Source organism: Pelophylax lessonae (genome assembly GCF_965119305.1).
Source record: "Pelophylax lessonae genome assembly, chromosome: 2".
Lineage (NCBI taxonomy): Eukaryota > Metazoa > Chordata > Amphibia > Anura > Ranidae > Pelophylax > Pelophylax lessonae.
Window position 1 is genome coordinate 107,846,339 of NC_138769.1, and position 10,554 is coordinate 107,856,892.

Below are 10,554 nucleotides of genomic sequence, written 5' to 3' on the forward strand. Positions count from 1 at the left end.
TGCGTGGGGAGCGTGAGACCGTAGACTTCCGGGTTGGCGGAACGCAAGCGTGGAGCGGCGTTCTATATACCAACAAACCGAGATTCTGATTGCAATAAGGCGGACTAATATACGATATGTAGTAAGTGCAACTTGTATCAATAAAATGTTGATTATACCGATATACTGCACTATGAGAGTCTCCTTTTTATTGCCCCTATATGTTCTTTAATTTGGAGTTCCACTATTATCTGGTCATACATCCTTGCTGGTGAGAGGAAAAGCTATGTGGATGATCTGGATTCGTTGTGGATACCAATGTTTGTTGTGACCCCCTATAATTAAGGGGTCATATCCTTCTGGTAAGGATTATTTATTAAGAGCACTGGGTGAAGGTGTGGAGGTGAAGGTTCTAAACACCACTTCTATCAAGTCTGTGCTTTTAATCACTGCTGCGGTTAACCATATAATCACCTTGATATTTTAAGCACCAAAAAGGACTTTATTTATTTATTTATTTATTTATTTATTTATGCTGGGTTTGTGCTTTTATCCATTGTTGTGGTCCTCAATCACCATTGATGTTATTAAGCACAATTGGACTGTTTTTTAAATATTTATTTATTCATTTATATGCACCTTTTGTGAATATTGTTGTTGAGCGCAATATATACTCTCAAATCTCACAAATAATCACAATGATGAGTAGCAAGAGTAGAGTAGAAACCGCAAAAGCAAATAAAAGTATGTGACTGTAAAATTTCAAAGTTTTGCTACCATTATTGTGGTATCTACCCAAGCCTGTCTTTAACATTGATTGGACCCTGGGCAAGCAATTTATTGGGTCCCTCACCCCCCCCCCCCCCCACCATGCCACCATGCAATTTTGCTCTCCACCTGCTCTGAGAGATACAAGTAGCAGCTAAACTCAAAATCAGTTTACTGCAGAAGATAAGGCAGCAATTGCTCACTGATTGGTTGCTAGTGGTCACTGCACATCATTACTGCAAAATGATTGGCTGCTAGGGATTGCTGCATATTATTACCACTCACTGATTGGTTGCTAGAGGTTACTACATATCATTACTGCTGATTGGTTGCTAGAGGTTACTGTACATCATTACTGCTCACTGGTTGCTAGCTGTTACTGCACATCATTACTGCAAAATGATTGGCTGCTAGGGATTGCTGCATATTATTACCACTCACTGATTGGTTGCTAGAGGTTACTATACATCATTACTGCTGATTGGTTGCTACAGGTTACTGCACATCATTACTGCTAACTAACTGATTGCTAGATAGAATATGCTACAAACACACAACAGTCCCCTTGCCAGAGTAGAAGTTTTCCCTTGCAGCAGAATGTATTATGTGGCAGAAAAGATGGGGTTAATGAAGCTGACCAGGAAAACATACAAAACAGTACTGTCAATGAGCGTAGCAAGCAGAAAGGCAGATAAGTGATACATTAGTGGCTAAAGCAGTGAAAGTTCAATACAGCTGGGCAAACTAGCTCATTTGGATTGGTAATCACAAACATACCAGCTGTCCGCTCATCTGTGCCGGCCGACTGATCGGTGTTATGTACATGCGGGATGGTGATATTAACAGCAAGCAGAGGGGCAGAGAAAGGTGATGAAAAGCCAAGCAGACGTTCTCATTCAGATGTAACTCCTGCCACCCACCGACTTTCTGCTCATCCATGCTGCCTATGTCATTGCCTCCTCATAGCGATCCTCTCTCACTCCTCTGGCCAATTCCACTGCTTGTCAGTATGTCTCTCCACTCGGCCAGCTCCCGCTCTCAGCCAAAGACACTGCCGCTTACTAATTCCCTTTCCCTGCAGCTGCAATATGTAACAGGGATGGATTGTTAGGATGTTGAGCCCCTCAACATTGACAGGGCCCTGGGCAGGTGCCCCCTTTTGCCCTGCTTTAAAGACGGCCCTGTATCTACCGGTATAGCTACAGATATTCAAGTTCCAGTCGTTAGATTGTTTAGCAAAAGATGGCAGAAAAAGATGGCTTTAGCACACTGTTAGCTGAAAATGGGTCACAGGAGTGCAAAACAAACTGCACTCCTGTGATCCATAGGAGAAATATGGCCAAAAAAGCTTTGGCTATACTTCTCCTTTAAAGTATTACTAAAGGCAAAACGTTTAGTTTTGGATAGAGTGGAGAGGGATTAGAACCCCTGTAATTTTTTTATTGCTGCCTGTGCCCCTGATAAGGAGATTCACTTTCTCTATTTCTCCTGCTTACCATTATCATTGAAAGTGGAAGTAAAAGAAAACCCCTAATTTTGGGTTGTCCCCAGAAAAGTAATAAAAGGAAAATATTCCAATGGGGACATTAGTTCTGGTGACCTGGAGGTTCCCTAAAGATTCCCTTAGTTTGCAGGGATTTACTCTCACTTCCTGCTTGGTTATGGGACAGGAAGTGAAGGAAAATCCGTAATGGGACACAGACGAAAAAAGATCTGACATGGGTTATCTGTCTATAGTTCCACTTTCAGTTTGAATATTCCTTTTCGTAAACTATTCGGATGATTCAAAAGGCTTTTGGGGATGATGCAATGAGTGCAGCACAAATAAAAGTGTGGTACAAATGCTTTGAAGATGGTCAAGAATCCGTTGAAAGTGATCCACGTTCTGTAATGCCTACAACAAGCAGAAAACCTGAGAATGTTGAACCTGTACGAGCTGCAATCAACAAAGGTCAGTGATTAAAAGCGTGAGAACTATAAGCTGATCTGGGGATTCCAAAAACGTCTGTGTCTGAGATTTTTTGAAGTAGGATCTTGGGATGAAAGGTATTGTGGCAAAACTGGTTACGCGGCTTCTGCAAATAGAGCAGAAGGAGCATTGTGCTGTAGGTGCTATTGATTTATGGCCAATGTGGTGGCTATATTTAAAAAAGGGACCAAAAGGGACCAAAGTCTTTACGTCTTTATGTATACTTTAAGTATAGACCTGTTTAACTTCTATAGTTGGGAAGATACTGGAGAGTTTAATAAAAGACCACATAAATTAATTCTTGCTGGAAAAAAATATTTTAAATAACAGACAGAATGGATTCATGAAAGACAGAAGTTGCCAAACAAATCTGATTCCTTTTTATGAGGAGGTAAGTAAAACCTTGGACAGAGGGGTGGCTGTGGACGTAGTATATTTAGATTATGCCAAAGTTTTTGACACAGTTCCCCACACATGGCTAATGTGTAAGGTAAAGTCTACAGGCTTGGAAAGATCAGTTTGTAAATGGATAGAAAACTGGCTAAATGACCAAATTCAGGGAGTAGTGGTTAATGATTCATACTCTGCTGGTCTAAGGTTATTAGCGGTGTACCCCAAGGTTCAGTGTTGGGGCCCTTACTGGTTAATATACAGTATTTATGAATGATATAAGGTTTGGGATTAAAAGTACCATTTCAGTGTTTGCGGATGACACCAAGCTATGCAGTGGAATAAAGTTCTTACATGATTTCTCCAATTTACAAGCTGACCTCAATGCACAGATTGGGCAACTATGTGGAAAATTAGGTTTAATGTAGATAAATGTAAAGTTATGCGTTCGGGGGCTACAAACATGCATGCATCATACATACTAGAAGGAAAACAGCTGGGGGAGTCAATGGTGGAGAAGGATCTGGGTGTTCTGGTAGATCATAGGCCTAATAATAGCATGCAATGCCAAGCTGCGGTTTTCAAAGCAAGCAATATCCTTTCTTGTATTAAGAGAGTTATGGACTGCAGAGAAAGAGATATCATTTTACCCCTGTACAAATCATTAGTAGGAACTCACCTGGAGTTGGCAGTTCAGTTTTGGACACCAGTTCACAAAAAGGATATTGGGGAACTGGGAAATTGCAGAGAAGAGCAATCAAACTGATAAGAGGCATAGAGGAGCTCAGCTATGAGGAAAGATTAGAGCAGGGGTGAGCAACCTGTAGATCGCGGACAGGCGACTGGTAAATTGCGGTCTGGGCTTGCTGACCTGCCATTCCAGAGCATCAAAGTGCAATGCAGAGGGACTACTTGTAAAGCTGTAGTAGGGAGTAAGAGCCGCCTAAGCTGATGCCTCCTCTGTAGTGCTGGCTCCTGTCCCATGCAGAGTGATACCAACTGCACTCCATCTCTTATCCTATCTAGCGGTCTCCAGAGTGGTGCCAGCAGCAGGAAAGAGGAGATCTTCAGGTCAGTGTGAAGCAATACACTTGGCATAAAAGTAGAGGGCTGCTTTCACTGATGTGCTGCTTTTTATCCACATCGCGGGTACAGTGCAGCGTACCTGCAGCTTTTCTGCGGGTTTCCTGCGCGTAGCTATAGTCTTTTCTTATATACTGCGGGTTTGGTGCACCTTTTCGAATGCAGGATTTTTGATGTGCTTTCAGAAAGCTCACCACACCTGAAAGATATAATAGAAATCTATGGCAAAGCGCAGCTAACCCAGGATGGTCGCAGATACAATGCACTGCACCCACGGTGCAGGTAAACCGCAGCACATAAGTGTGAAAGCAGTCTTAAAGGAGGCTCAGTAAGGGTTCATTTACTTTTGCAGTTTGGGGGGTGGTAAAACCCCCCAGTTAGGATGTGTTTTTATCACCCTCGCCCACTTTAGCTGCAGTGGCATGGGGTGTACATGTCGCATACACAGCAGGAGTTATACACCCTGTCATTGTTGGTGGGTGTAGCACCTGCCAAGCATGACCCATTCATGTAAATAAGGCCACTCTGCAAGTGCCCCTGCAACCTTGTGCAGTACAGAAAACAAGAGGTTAAAGCAGGCAGCGTTATTTTGCATTCTCACCACCTGCTTTAACCCCTGTGACCCCACAGAAGCATGCAGTTGTGAGGTACTTTCAGAGTGGCCCCATTTACTTGAATGGGTCGCAATTGGCAGGCAGTAGCAACCACCAAATGCAACAGGGGGCTTAATTCCTGCTGTTACATGTGTACACCTTTGGTTGCTGCCTCAGCAGCTAAAGGGAGTAGGGATTGGGGATAATAAAACTGCGACTCAACCACAGGGTTTTACCCCCCCCCCCCATTCGCCGCTGCCGAATGCAACTAAGGGCTTATTCACAAGTGCATGAAAAGCGATTTGGTTGTGTTTGACAGGTGTTGAGGAGGTGATATGTTGCCTCCTCACCACCTAATTTAAACCCATGACTGGCACGCAACAATGATTGTGATACGGTAGTACAGCAATTAGATGTTTAAAACAGGGGTGAGGAGGTGACACTGTGACCGGTGATCTTTGACGTTGATGTTGTTTAGGTAGATCTCCACCTCTTTTTTAGGTTGCCTACCCCTGGATTAGAGGAACTGAATTTATTCTCTCTCGAGAAGAGGAGATTAAGGAGGAATATGATCAACATATATAAATACATACGTGGGCCACATAGTGAACCTGGTGTTGAGTTAATCACATTTAGGTCATCACAGAGGACAAGGGGGCACTCGTCACGTCTGGACGAAAATAGATTTCATCTCTAAATATGGAAGGGCTTCTTCACAGTAAGAGCTGTGAAAATGTGAAATAATCTACAGAGTTGGTGAGAACTAGCTTCTGAGGGAGTCTGTTTTAAAAAGGGCCTGTATTCTTTCCTAGATACACATAATATAACTGGATACTAATATTTATAGGTAAAGGTAAAATGTCCGAAAAGGCGGAGTGACTGGACGTCTTTACCGAAGCTCTGCTGGAATGATCCCCCTTATTAATCCTTACCTGGTTTACAGAGGAATCCTGCTCCTGCATACAGGCACCTTACAAATCCTCCGGCCCCAGGAAAGGGGTAAGAAACCTTTTCTTCCCGGAAATAGCTGCTACAGGGAGCCCCGTAACTCGGCCTGGAGCAAGTCAGCAGCCATGTGTCAGTTTGGCATCTCAGAACAATTGTTCTCAGAAAGATAATTCGGATGAGCCCACTGCATCGGCCCCAGGCATCCAGGAGATTATGGCTGCCATAGCTTCAGGCCAAGCTGCCCTCACCAACAAAATTGAGGCAGTACAGCTGGACATCGGCCTTATCCATCAGGACCTGGATAAGGTCCGTTCCCGCCTGACTGTTGCAGAAGTGCGAGTGGGCCATGTAGAATACACAGTCACGGATCATACTGTGGTGATTCGCACTCTGCAGTCCAAGGTGAAGATGCTGGAATGTCAAGCCGAAGACGCTGAAAACAGATGTCAAAGGAATAACATCTGCATCATTGGCTTAGCGGAGGGGGCTGAAGGCAAGAATCCCACTGGTTTTGTTGAAGAACTGCTGCGTTCCCTCTTGCCTGCTGCACAGCTGTCCCGCTATTTCACTGTGGAAAGGGCTCATCGTATGCTGCACAACCAGGACCACAAGGGGCATCCCCATGCACTTTCATTCTTTGGCTTCTTAACTTTAGAGAACATGATAAAATACTAAGGGCCGCTAGAGCCACAGGTGAGATCACATACCAAAAAACCCTTTGATGATGTTCCCTGATTACGCAGTTGAGACTCGGAAGCTCCGCCGTTTTCTGGTTCAGTTAGAGCTGCCCTACGCACCAAAGGGATCAAGTACAGTGTTCTTTTCCCAACTAAGCTGCGGGTTGTGGATGGAGAAACAATCTGCTTCTTTACCTCCCCAAAGCTTGCAGCGGACTGGTTGGAGTCCCTACCCCCAGAGGGCTGAAGAATTTATTGACATGCATTCACCTGGATGTTGCTTCAAGGTTATTACTGTCCCCTTATTGCGGTGTACCTTCCCTTTTTGGGCTTTGTTGGTGGGGGGAGCACCGCTGGGCCTTAGTCATGCAAGAGGGATTTGACCTTGCTCGACCATTTTCTTGTTTCTTTGATGATGCTTTACCCTCTATTTTCAAGTTCACTGTTTGAAGGTCTGTTAATCATGCTTTATTGTAACTACATTGCCCTAATAGGTTTTGTACCCCTGGCTTAGGCATGTGATTACCCTGACCCAGATTATATTCTACCGTTTCCAGCATCTCCTGTAGGGAACTTTGCATATACTGACCCTTCCCTTCTTTTGATTACCTGTGGAACTAACGAAATGCCAAATGACACGGGTTAATTGACACTCCACGTTTACATACACGCCTCCATGTTTTTCTTTTGCCCTTGGGCAGGTTATTGGGGAATTAAAGGGTCTCACATTATGTGGGTCCTGAAGCTTGGGGGGAATGGGACGTCAGCCGTTACTGACCCAAGTTAGATTTTCATTTTTGTTCTCCGTTTTTTTTGTGGTTCATTTTACTTTTCTACTGGTTTGTTCCTTTATGGCATGGACTATTTTTCAATACAAGGAATATTGATGTAAAGTGGATACATGTTCGGAGTAAGATTTTGGTCATTTAGTGTGGGTTGCATCTCATGCCTGATGCTCCTTGGAGGGCTGGAGTACGTGCCCCTCTAATTTATACCAGTTCAATTTATCTCCCTACTGTGACATGACTACAGTTTCCCTAGTTTCTTAGAACGTTGGAGGGCTTAACTCTGCAGTTAAGGGGTCCCTAGTGTTCAAATATTATAAAAGATTTACTCCTCAGATTTGTATACTCTAGAAGACTTACCTTTTAGGCTCACACGTTTTAGGCCTCAAACAGGCCTGGGTAGGTTTCCACTACCAGGCAACCTACTCCAGTTACTCCAGGGGAGTCAGTGTCTTGGTGCACAGATCACTTCCTTTTCAGCTTCTGAACATCAAGACTGACCCAGGAGGCCGTTACATTATTATGCATGTTTTAATAGCGGATTATCCATAAATTATAGTGGGCTTCTACCTACTGTCTCCGGCAAATGTTTCTATACTTGCTACGGTTATGCAAATTGTGCTTGACTATGGTGTTGAGGATGTACTTTTAGTGGGAGACCCCCTCCCCAGATCTGGACAGGCTCCAATGTGCCTCTCAGTGGTCTCCTGGTCTAGCTCAGTGGCTGAACGCATTCGACCTTGCAGACATCTGGTGACATTTTCACCCAACCCATAAAAAGTTCACTTGCTACTCGACGTCCTCCAGAAAGCTATCACGCATAGATCTAGCTTATACTGCCCGATCCACACTATGGAGAGTGTCAGAGGTTTCTATCCTTCCCAGAGGTATTTCAGACCACGCCCCACTGATGGTAATGTTAAGATTAGGCCCCTCCTGGGGAGCGGCTGTGGACACTGTCAAGATCACAGGTGGCAAACACAAGGCTCGCGGGACCTTGTCATGTGGCCGCAGCGGCCCCTGGCCGTCACCACCGGGTCTTACCCGCTTTTCCTGCCGTCACTTGTAAACACAGGAACTTTTGTGTTTACAGTGACAGCTATAGTCACTGCAGGTCCCAATAGCAACAAGATTAGTATACCTGTGAAAGACAGTATCCCCTCCTGTTATTGCACATGCACCGGCTCCAGACTTTTCAAGCTGAACACCGAGATACTGCAGGCAGCTTAGAAAAATCACCCTTTACATGCCGAGTGGTCGGCCGGGCACACAGGCTGAAACGGAGGACACACAGGCTGGATGAACCACTTGAATGCCAAAAGTTGAGTGCTTATCCCCAGGGATTTCACAGGGGGTGGTGGTCTAGTAGTAGAGGGTCAGTAGTTGGGTGGGTGGTGGTTTTGTAGTGGGGGGGTGGTCTGGTAGGGGGGGCAGTAGTTGGGTGGGTGGTGGTCTGGTAGTGGGGGGTGGAAGTTAGTTGGGGGGTGGTCTGGTAGTGAGGGGGCAGTAGTAGATGGGGGTCTGGTAGTGGGGGGCGTTAGTTGGTGTGGTAGGGGTCTGTCAATGGGGAGTGATGGGGCAGATCCCTGCAGGCACTGACGGCGTCGCTCACAGTGGGGCACAGGGGGGTAGGGTGGGGCCAGATCTGACAGAAGGCTCTCCCTGCAAGGCGAAAAAAGTGAACTGTTACTGGGGCAATATACACAAGTCCACCTACACAGGTACTACAGCTCAATTCAAAGGGAGGGAACTGCTTAGTAGAGATGCAGGGAAGCTTTAGGAATGGTGGGCTGGTGGGATGTGGGCTGTGGAGGCAGATCTGTGCAGAGGTGGGGGGATGGGGGAAAGTGAAAAAATTGGTAAAAAAGGAAACAAGCAAGCGTAACCTTGGAAGGTTGCAAAGAAGGGATGCTCAGATCTGATCAGTCTAAAAGTGAAAAAACTTTATTGATGAAGTGTTACAAAAAAATACAACTAGTGCACTATCCACCATGGTGAGGGTAGTGACACCACTGGAAAACCAGACATGGAGAGACTCAAGACAAGGACAGCATAAAACCAAAACAGAGACACAGACACAACACACGCGCCTCATGCCTCACCAAGCACACAGGGATCAAACAGACATGGAATTCAGTGAGCAACAGTGTTCAGTCCGTGCAGACCGTATTCACTGGATACATGTCGGCATGCTAAAATGTGTCTACATGGCCATGGATATCATTCAATAATGGTGTATGAAAGATCATATCAATGCTCTCTGAAATGATGGTACCATGGAGTGCATATTGTGAAATTTTCCAGGTATAGAGTTCCTAGAATTGACAAGTAGGTTAATAAAGGAATAGATGATAGGACACATGGGTCACTATAACATTGAAATACCGACACTACTTGTCACATATATTTAGCACTTTCAGCCTTGTAATAATAGACCCATTCAATTGGGCTGGTAGCAGGAAAAATTGAGCTAAGTCCTTAAAGCAGCCTGCTGATCCTGAGGGCCACAGAGACCAGTCAAAGTGGAGGTGAAAGTTCTCCTTATAGGGTCAGACAGGGTGCCTGATAGTCCACAGTAAGCGGTGGGGGAGGGGAGACCCATCGGTGAAGGGAACCTCTACAATAGGGTATGCCCAGGAGTCCAATGTGCTGTTATTGGGGAGAGATATTTGGCATCATCGGCGGAAACTCACATTAGGTGGACCTCTGCAGTGAATGTCCAGACACGGCCAAACAATGATAGTGGGTGTATCCTAGCAGGTGAGTAAACAAATCTCCACTGCCCACAGATACCTACGGCCACTGCTTGTTCTCCATCCCCTGCACGGGCTCGGTGATTCCTCTCTCCGCAGCTGAGTGTTCCTTGGTTCTGTTGCGGGTGATGATTCATCCGTTCCCGCGGTCTCCAGTTAGCTCCCTATGGGTACCGGAAGTCCGGTTACGTCTCTCCCGCTTGAGGTGCAATAGCAAAGCTCAATCACTGTGGCCGCTTTGGCATGTACGTCACTCCTGGTGTAAGGCGGGCAGAGGCGCGTGACATCAACGCGTTTCGCGTGCGTGATGCACTCTTCTTCAGGGCGTCATTCTAAGCGCTGAGTTCCCTTTTTTTAGATCATCCCGATTAGTAATCATTCACAGCTGGGACGGAAATACAGGTGACTCAGCGAACTACTGACGGTGCGCCATCTTGTGGTTATTTTGTAGTATTAAAAACAAATTGATATTGGTTACATCTAATACAGAGAAGCAACCAAGGTTTAGTGCAAAAATAAGTACTACGGAGTACTTTAAAAGACTTTACAAAATTTACCTCTCATGACTGTCGGACATACAGGGCTAAATAAGGACTAGACTTGAGGACA